This window comes from Varroa destructor, unplaced genomic scaffold (genome assembly GCF_002443255.2).
Source record: "Varroa destructor unplaced genomic scaffold, Vdes_3.0 BEIS01000003.1, whole genome shotgun sequence".
Classification (NCBI taxonomy): Eukaryota; Metazoa; Arthropoda; class Arachnida; order Mesostigmata; family Varroidae; genus Varroa; species Varroa destructor.
Genome location: NW_019211456.1, coordinates 16,673,533 through 16,683,421, shown reverse-complemented (window position 1 = coordinate 16,683,421; position 9,889 = coordinate 16,673,533). Strand labels below are relative to the sequence as shown.

The 9,889-nt window shown below is 38.6% G+C and overlaps 2 long non-coding RNA genes across 3 annotated transcripts; one reads left to right on the top strand and one right to left on the bottom strand.

The window, feature by feature from the left end:
* Positions 1 to 575: 575 nt before the first annotated feature.
* On the bottom strand, positions 576 to 8,891 carry LOC147756589 (uncharacterized). 2 transcript variants are annotated; one of them, XR_015322869.1, is made up of 2 exons: positions 8,760 to 8,891; positions 576 to 2,599 (listed from the first exon to the last, which is right to left on the bottom strand). It is a non-coding gene; the product is annotated as an uncharacterized LOC147756589 (long non-coding RNA). The 2 variants fall into 2 exon arrangements; XR_015322870.1 differs by lacking the exon at positions 8,760 to 8,891 and adding an exon at positions 3,262 to 3,433.
* LOC147756588 (uncharacterized) lies at positions 3,512 to 9,683 on the top strand. The gene is made up of 4 exons (XR_015322865.1): positions 3,512 to 4,126; positions 4,832 to 4,929; positions 8,544 to 8,636; positions 8,825 to 9,683. It is a non-coding gene; the product is annotated as an uncharacterized LOC147756588 (long non-coding RNA).
* Positions 9,684 to 9,889: the final 206 nt, after the last annotated feature.

Below are 9,889 nucleotides of genomic sequence, written 5' to 3'. Positions count from 1 at the left end.
ATGGGATTTGCGCCACTTGAAAAGGTCCTACAGTAGAAAAACTTTAATAGTTAAATCGCATCAGAGCCCCTTTCTTCAAAAAAATTGGGTTACATATAGTGACCCGAAATTGCCTTTTCTAACTCCAATACTGCCGTGGTTTTGAACTTCCAACAATAAAAGCTTTTAAGATAAATTTTGCAAACTAGAAAAAAACTCGCGGAGATGTATGGAGATTTCTTTGCTTTGGATGCGATGAGCAACAAGGAGTAGAAGGGGACAGAGGCGCTGAGCAAACATGTGGTCATTCGCTTTGCCATGCAAGGGTTCCGTTAAGGCTTTTGCAGGAACTTAGTTTCTATGATTCTGACGACATATGTAGGTGCTCCACATACGGAGAAATTATGACGGATATCATGTCAATGGTCTTTCTTTGGCATTAGCTTGAAAACATCCGGTAAACCTCTTCAGTTCATTTTATAGACTCGACAAGACTCATATCACCCACGACGCAAGGTGTCTTAAATAGATCTATTAGGATTTTACGTTGTTGACCTGTATCTATGAAATTTGTAAAAAAAAGAAATTAACAAAGGTAAATTAATGAAGTTTTATTGGTAATTTGAAAAATCACACGTGAAGTTTGTTGGAGACAAGCTTTACGATCTTCAAAAGCGACAATCATCATGCAATAATACAACGAACCTGAAGAAGCAAGACTAAGCTATAGCTAGTATCTGTATTCATTTGAATACAGTACGTAAATAGACACAATACTATATAATAAGAATATTATAATAGAAATTATTATAATATGAATAGGTTTATTGTAGTGGAAATAACATACCGCGTGTCCTCCCCGAAAAAGCATCATCGTCATTCTCACCGTTACGATTGAGCGGATCACCCACCGACACGTCCAGATTAAGTATCGCTATACGATATGGGGCATCATACGATAGGAAAACCGACGGAGGAAAGTGTTGCATCCACACGTTTCGAACCTTACCTATATGTGTGTCTATAGTTTGATGTACAGGAACAGAACGAAAAATATCTTTCCGTGCTACTTCCTTTACTTTTCTTTAATCTATAATGTTACTAACGGGAACTACTTTTACAGCCTCGCTTAAATAAAAGAATGAAAAAGGCGATACAGAAAGAAAAACGGATGAGTTTTCCTATAGATTGAAATAGAGAAATTGTAAATTAAATAGCTCCGTAGATTAAAACTATAAGTAATACAACTTGAACAACTGCCGACATTATGGCTTCTACTTTAGGTCCCTTGATCGCTTAATTGTTCTATCTCATTGCTATCCAGCCAGTCCGGTCTAATTCGAAATGATCATTCTTGGTGTCCTTTTTTCGTTCGATCCTATCGATGCCCGAAATTTGTATTCGAGATGGTGTCTGCTATTCAATCCTACCTTTGTCGCTATTCCCTAGATCTCATTCTCCTGTCGAGCGCTGGAAATCGTCATTTGAGTGGAATTATATCGGATACGACAACTGCGAGACGAACTAGCGGTGTCCCCAATATCTTCCAAAGGGAAAAAGGTTCAGAAAATATTAGCAGCTGCGTTATCTAAAAATATATTGGAATGATAGAGTACAATTGATGAGCTTCTTACCAACGTTACATCTCAAGGCGAGCTAATATAATGGCGCTCGAATGCTGCCTTTGTCGGGTGTTTATATGGAAATAAGCCTACGTTTTCCCATGCATAACCGTAGTATCGTTTCATTACACAGTATAGCTCGTCTCTAGAGCAACACAACAAATTCGTTACGGTTAAAAATATACCGTTCTTCATTTAGTTTACAAAATTAGTTATTATCTATCTCTTCACGCTAGACACCACCAAACTCACCAAAATCAAAAATGTTCAAGGTGCCATTTTTCGTAACTTGGATTTTTGATGCAAATATTAACGGTTGTTTTGGACTGGCAAATATCATCGACTGGGTAGTACCGATAAACCCTAATGGTTGGCCTTTTTGATACATTTTGCGTCTCTTTACGCTTTTCGGCCGTTTAAAGCCTTTCGAGGCTTTTGTTCTGATATCATACCGAAATTTAACTCCGCTAGAATTTTTATTATATATAACGTATTTGAGCAACATAATAGCGAAATTATGCCTATCAATACTGTGTGACGGATGGTTACTATTAAAAATGTATTTGTCATTCAAAGAAGATGACGAATAAATAAATAAACAGTATAGGTTCTGAATTGAATCGCGGTGTATGGTAAATATATCATATAAACTTCCATAAACAAGTTATAACACAATAAAAATCTCGACTTATGTGCCTTACGTAATACTTGTACTTAGCTTTAAAAATATTAACATTTATATACACAGCTGTTAACGGTATTATATATTGACAATAACTTCCTGCACGTGGGCATGAGTTCCCACGTCTAACTCCTAAGCTAGACTATGGCAAAATAGCAGACTCTATGGATTAGACATATTTACCAATCTAGCAACGCTACATTAACACCGCTCTATTTATCTCACCGTTCTGCGATCAGCACCATGCACCACAATTTGTTACGGTTTCCATGAACGTAGACTTTACGTAACAGAAGGCCAAACATCGTATTGTTTCCTGCGGACCAAAAATGCCCCCAATCATATGAAAGTCGTATTGTTTAGCTGGGGCTTATGCTAGTAGTAAAGGTAGTAGTAGTACTACCTTCCTATGAGTGGAAAAAACTGATTCGCTAGTTGGTGTCCTAGGACTTTTCTGCAAAAGTTTCTTTTTCATTTATTAAGCTATATAATCCAATAATAAATAAATATATCAATAATCTATACTACAAACGAAAACCGGCTGGTATCGACAGTATTTAGAGGTATAGTTTGTATATGCATGATATACAGCCGTGCAGTTTCAGTAGTTCGGCTGAGTGGAGTAAGCCAAAACTAGAGTACAAACGCAAAACGAGAATGTCGAACTATTATTACATCGTTCAGCTACTGATCGCCGCAATTTAAGCTGTTTTCTGAAGCGTAACATTCTATTTCTGTGACAGCAACACTAGGCTTTTATTCGAAATATCTTCTGTTTTCAACCGTTTCGCAACGGGATATCTCTTTCGTTTCTAGCTAAGCTCAGCTTATGGCGGTGCAATAGCTTCGAAATATAGCTGTGCAGCTACTCTCAAAGATAATAACCTTTGCCCGATCGATCAGATGTCCTACAGTTCAGACTAACGAACAACTTCATCTGTAGCTACTCGAAAAGATTCTAGAACGTCAGGGACTTACCAACAAAATAAATCCATTCTATTTGGACAAAGGTGGCGTGCCTTTCAAGTGCCCGGGTACCAAGAAAGATCCTTCACCTTTATAACCACCGCCAATTATCCTATGATTCTAGTCGCAAACACATTGCTCTTCCTATGCGTACGTGTGTGGGCTTTGTATAAAGAAGCTTGGTGATCTTAGTCGATTCTACCGATCCACATGACACGGAGAGCTGGGTGTGTAACCACTAGCATCCGATACCTCCTCAGATCAGAGACTTTCCACTTATTAAGCCTTATTATTAATCACAATACAGCCCAACGTTAGGCTCAAGTAGATTCTCCATTTCACTTGGCGGATCTCCTGCAGAAACGCGACCCACAAGGTTTGTGATATAACCAGTACCATTGTGCAAGCCAAGACTTCCATTACTAAGGCAGTATATCATACGTGTCGTCTGGCTACGTGATCACCCTACTAATAATACGGTAAATAGTATGCATCAGGTAGGCCGGGTACGAGCAGTTGAACACCCAGGCGAACAAGCGGACGTCATCTCACCGATAGTATTTCCGACCTAAACAAAACTGAGCCTGAAGATGGTTAAGGACATTTCTATACAACGTATTACTACGCTATGGTGATACATTGACGTGACTTCACCCAACAATTTCAAAAGTAATCCCCCTTGAATAGGGCGCAGCGTAATATTCTTTTGTGAACAGGAAGTTAGGCCCGAGTGTGAATACGACAAAGTGCAGACACAAGCTCGATCAGATGAATAAAACGTGATATAAGAAATAGGAGTGCTCTTTGAGTCGATCCTGACTGTTCTGCTGGGAGAATGACGAGTTACGTCACAACTTTCGAACGGAACCATGAATAGGTAATGGAGAACTATTTCAAGAGGCCCATCAGTTCCTTCTATCTGGAACTGAAGTAAAAATTAATTCAGCTAAGATATATCTGGCCAGGGTGTCAATTTGATATATTTGTTAAGAGCTTATTCATATGGTTTTTTTTTTTTTTTTGTCAGCTTAGCAATTCAATCTATGTTTACAAGTAGTATCAAGGACCTGGTCCCATTAAGAGTTTAATTAGAGTTGGTCTTGCTGGACTCCGACACACATATGGAACGACATAGCGACCATACAAGCAGCTATTAATTTTACTAACAGTTTCCTTCATCTCCTAGATTCGTTATTTTTTTCTCCATTCTGTTTTTTTTTTTTACCAGGCCAGTAATGTGTGTTGAGTTGAGATCCGAACGAGCGTAAAAACATTCCTTGCTGTTACGATTACCATGTCAAAGCATTGAAAGATACGCGCGTTAGCCACCTAAAGCCCAGAATTCAATTGAACACCTTCAAATCGTAAATGTCGTGCAGGAGAGGTCGCTTATGCGTAGAAGCCGCAACAGTAATTCACTTCTAGCCCATCTTTTTCAATGTGTAATATTTATCTCTAGTTAAAAATTATTATTATTACTTTTCGAATTGAATCATTCCATACTTAAAAAGACAAAATACAATGTTATACCTGTATATGCATTGTGGTTCACTGTTGCATATGTACACTTTGTCTCTTCCAGGTCTCGTACCTTAGATTCCAATAGATACCTAAACTCGAAGACGGCTAAGCGGTCTTCTTCTGAGCTCAGGAAGATTAGCTGTGGACTAACTTTGAGCGGTAATTATACAAACGGGTCTTAGCTTTTGTTGTTTTCAATCGGGGGCATATAAATTAAAATGAATGAGTCCATTCAGCTGTACACCGTTTGGGTATATTTTGTTTATTACAGATTTATTGTTCCGTCCTCTTCTTGATAATAAAATCAAACAACGAGACGAAAAATTGGACGCAGCCTACATCTGTCACAACTTCAGTACATTGACCATATTAAACTTACTGTCTATCCATACGTATGAATGAAATTTCCTATTTACGACATATTTACATGCTACTAGATCATGGGAGTAGTCTCACAAGAGCAGTAGCAGCCGAAGGGGTGAGGCGCAATCATCGTCGCTGACCCTTTACCTGTGTGTTGTTCTTGTGACTATTTCTTGTTGTTCGTAAGTACCATAAGTACCACACACTTAGCCGACTAAAAGTCAGTAACATTAAACCGTGTTCAACGGGCGATTGATTTCATATCTGTAGAGTTCAACTTACTCAATGCTGGTTACACAATTACATTGCGTTCTTTTCCTTTTACCATTTCAAAGTCGACTTTATCCAAGCAGAGTTAAGAGACGGCGAGTCTGATTGGCATGCCCATTGCCGCCGTGGCCTACGAAAAATAGACGACATTTTATCTGTCTTTCTTTTTTATGGTGTCGTTATAGACGAATGAACACTTTTTCTATGGAAGAAAAGCGTTTCGGGCAGCTGTTGGCTTGTAGCCTTATTTGCTGAAGGGAGTCTAATAGGCCGGCAACAATGCTAAGTGATTATGTCCCATCGCTTCGCCCTGCTACGTCACGTTAGTCTATCCCTTGACCTACATTATTTTTAGAGGAAATTCGTATGCCGAATGTTACGCTGCTATTGTTAATTTCACACAACTAAATTTTAAGTTAAACGTGAAAGAAACGCGTACCCTCAGTAGGTCTAATGAGTAAGCACTTCTTTGAATAGCAACAGCCATGAAAAATATATTTTTCTAGATGGCAAACACTACTATCTGCCTGGAACCGCAACGACGAATGTACGATATGAGCCATGCGTGAACTACATCGTGCAAGAGTTTTTACAGAAATTTGCTTGCAAAAATACTCAAAATCATGCTTTTTTATTGTAACACATCGTTTTTGAACAGCGTGTTTTTTGCCATACCGTTTCATCCACCGATCAGGTCAAGTGGTACTTATTATAGATTAATAATAGTAAATCACGCAGTGTCGAACAATAGCATTTGACGAATATATCCTAAGTTATTCGATAGAAATGAGAAGTGGAACTTTTTTATAGACGAAATAGAAGAAGAAAAAAACATACATAAATTATTAAGTCAAAAACGCAGTTTTCAAGTAGCTGAGAAAAGCTTTTGCGCTTAGAGCCATTTTTGATGGACCGTCTATATTGGGAGTCATGTCAGCCAAGCCTTCCAGCAGTCCCGATAATAAGGCCCGACAGAAAAACGACTGGCGGCAATCAAAGCGAATTGGTAGGGCATGAAGACAGAAGTTCTATTTTCGCAGTGCTAATTAGAAAAGAAAGCTTATACGGAAAAATGGAAGAATGCAAGATCAAAATTACGTGACTCTTCATTGTTTTCATAGATCGAAGCGGAATCACGTAACACCAGCGTATCCATTCGTAGAGACTGACCTTAAAGTTTTAAAAAGATCGCGTGAATTTCACAACTCGCAAAAAACAACTTTTCGATCCTTTGCACTTTGCTTCTTGTGTCGGAGTTTTCGAAAAAAAACAAGGTCTATATTCATTTCCCTAACCATCTGGTTCACCCGCCCTGGCTTTCTGTCGCTTTATTCTGCTCTCAAGAAAAAGCTGAACAAAAAAAAGAGGTTTTGAAGATCAGATGAAATCAAAGAAAAATTGCATCTAAGATATTTGACTTGAGAAATGCCTCTACTCTTTACAAACAGCGTACCATCTGACCCGAATCGCAAAACGCTCCCTTAAAACAGACAAGCATCACTTTTAGGCACATTTGAAAGCTTTCGTATATTCGAAATAGCTTCCAAAAAGTCAAACGACACAGATTTTAACTAGAAACAGTGGTGGTACTTCTTGTCTTACTCCTAAACAGTGAAGGAAGCGCTCATAATCCAATCTCTGTACCAACATAAAAAAAGATTAACAAAATAATTTCTATATGGTCTTTTAATATGGGTGCAAAGAACGTCTGACGAGCGTAATAAGGATCGTGGCTATACTAAAATATCGTGCCTGACTGCCATACAGACACGACACGTTTTCATATATAGCCTCACTTGTTGTTAGTATTATGTTGTATATGTATAACTAAAAACACACTCATACTCATCATGAGCTTGGAAGCAGTAAACGTTATGTCAACTTTACTTCAAGCGCGTCTTGGCATGATGCCATTTTGAAACGAGTTGAAACCTCGTTATTTGTTCCGTTATGCTGATCATGTAAGCTTAGCCGTTAAGGTGCGCGCAATTACAAACAGCACCGATCATGGCAATAGGGCTAAGAATCCATTGAAACTTCATGATGAAAGAACAGCCGTTAAAATCATTTCGCAGCAGATGAGTCATTGCCTATTGAGTAGCTAAACGTTGTAGCTTCTCGATCGTCAGATAAAATCACAGCCATGCAAACCGTTTCGTAACTGCTAATGTTCAAAGCAGAAGGAAAGAACTACCTTATTTCCTATTTCTATATGTGCTTGTCTTTGTATACATTTGTATAAGTCTATGTCTGAGCATTGTCCATAGAAACGTCTATACACATAGACGACGGGTCGGGACGCCCGTCGTTCGGTCGTCGTCAAAAGCACAAAGCAAATATGTAAGCAAGTAGAATACAACCGCAAAAACAGACGTCCTGAAACTCAGATGCCCGCTCCGTCAACAGGTAGCAATCAGTCTGAGACGATATAGTTCCTTATCGAAGATTACGTCATTGATCAATAATAGTGAACATAATAAAGGTAGAGGCAAGAATAACAAAATAAATAAGATACTTTCAGACCTAGTGGAAAACCTCGTCGCTGCTTGTGCGATTTTGCAGTTACACAATTTGTCTCCTGTTTAGAAAAAGTGCCGAAATTATGGTTGAAAGGGTAAGATGCGCTATTTCTTTGCGAACGCACACTTTATTTTGTGTCGTCTTTTTCAATTACCTGTCATATATGACTTGTTATCGAAGAGATAGGCACGATCACATTATGCACCATAAACAAAGTTCGTTGAAGTTGTTGATATTGCATAGAAATCTGTGTACGGCTTAAAAACCGTCTTGTAAGTTGATCCAACTTACAAGACGGTTTTTTCAAATGATCACTTCTCCACCGGGGCTCACGTTGGATGTTACAATACGAAAAACGATTGCTTTTCTTTCTTACGAAGATAATTCTTTTGCTTAGGTGACCAAATTGGTCAAAGTGCTCGGGTGCTTACGTTCTTAATACAGGAAAACTCACATAAATTAGACAAGAAAGGACAGTTCAAAAGACAAAAGAGCAGACGAGAATGTAAAATATGTTGCGTATACTCATATAACTACTTGTGTAGACTTCATTCTGAGCAACTAACGAGGTGATATGGAAAGGCTTATCTTATTCCTTCGTTTGTTACCTGTTTCGCAAGTATCTGACGTCCGATCCAAGGCGATTTGGCATTTTCTCACAACAGCCACTTCAATGTCGAGAACGTAAACTATGCAAGGTTTCTGTATTTTTGGTAAGTATGAATGCTAACACGAAGCAGCCCATTATTGTTACCGAAGTACCTAGCTAGCAACTAACAGGATAGAGCATTTGTGTCAGAAATAAAACGTACTATAGAACATGGAAATCTACGTACATGTGATTTATCGAAAGCCTCCCGTTTTTTCTCGTTCTCCTTTCTTGTACTGTTACTGATATTAGGCTCTCCATACGATGCTAACCGGTCAGCCTTAGCCTTTTTACGAGGGCGCCAAATCTTCAAATAAAGCACATCTGACACGACGGTCTGCGTTAAACGAATGCAAGCTGCCTACGTAGCAAATGGACCAACGCACAACGCAGTGACAGTTCGGCTTAACGTCTCAGGTCTAATCGGAACGTTCCACCCTTCCGCCTTCTCTGATTGTTAAGACTGGCATGCGCCGATATGCTGAGTCCTCGAAAAGTCAACCCTCTGCTATGTCTATAGTATTTAAATTCCAGTCTCAGAACTCCATGTAATGTTATAACATATGGATCAATACGAGCATATTAAAAGATGTTGCAGGACAATTGGACATAGGATTAGAATGCGAAATTCACACAGTGGTATAGCTGTGGTTACTATTACGTATCTGTCTGGAGCACAATTAATAATGACCCACGGAATTGTGGGCCAAAATGAGATAGTAACAAAACGTTGTGGGTATTCCTGACCGTAAAGATGCTGTTTGCTGTCGATGCATATCTAGTCATGGCTGCCAGGATTCACAAAGCTGTTTTGCAGAGCTGGGCGGTGATTCGTTGTAGTAAAACTTGAAATTTTCATTTCAATTAAGACCAAATATTATGTATGCATTTAATAAAATTGTGGCATTCCAGTAGATTTCACTAATGTGAGTTAAACGTACTGTGATGTCTTAGAACCAACTTTGCTCCAACTTCTTAGAAACGAAAGATTTAAAAGTAATTAATTCTATATAAAGTACAAATCATTCGATCATAAACGCCAATAGTATAACATTACAGCGTGATAAAAAAAAGTGGCATCATACCAAATAAATACCTAGTATTTAACCGATAGTCCGGTCTTGTTTTTTAGCTTTATACAACCGTTCCGCCACTTCCTTTATCTAAGCTGTCCCGATTTGACGCTTGATAGATATAGACACTGGATAATTTTGTTGTGAACCTAATGTACATAAAGCTCCTGCCCTCACCTTTTTGATCAATAGATCGTTTTAGTTTAGATATATTTTGACGCCATAGCGCATAGTTAGCTTGGGA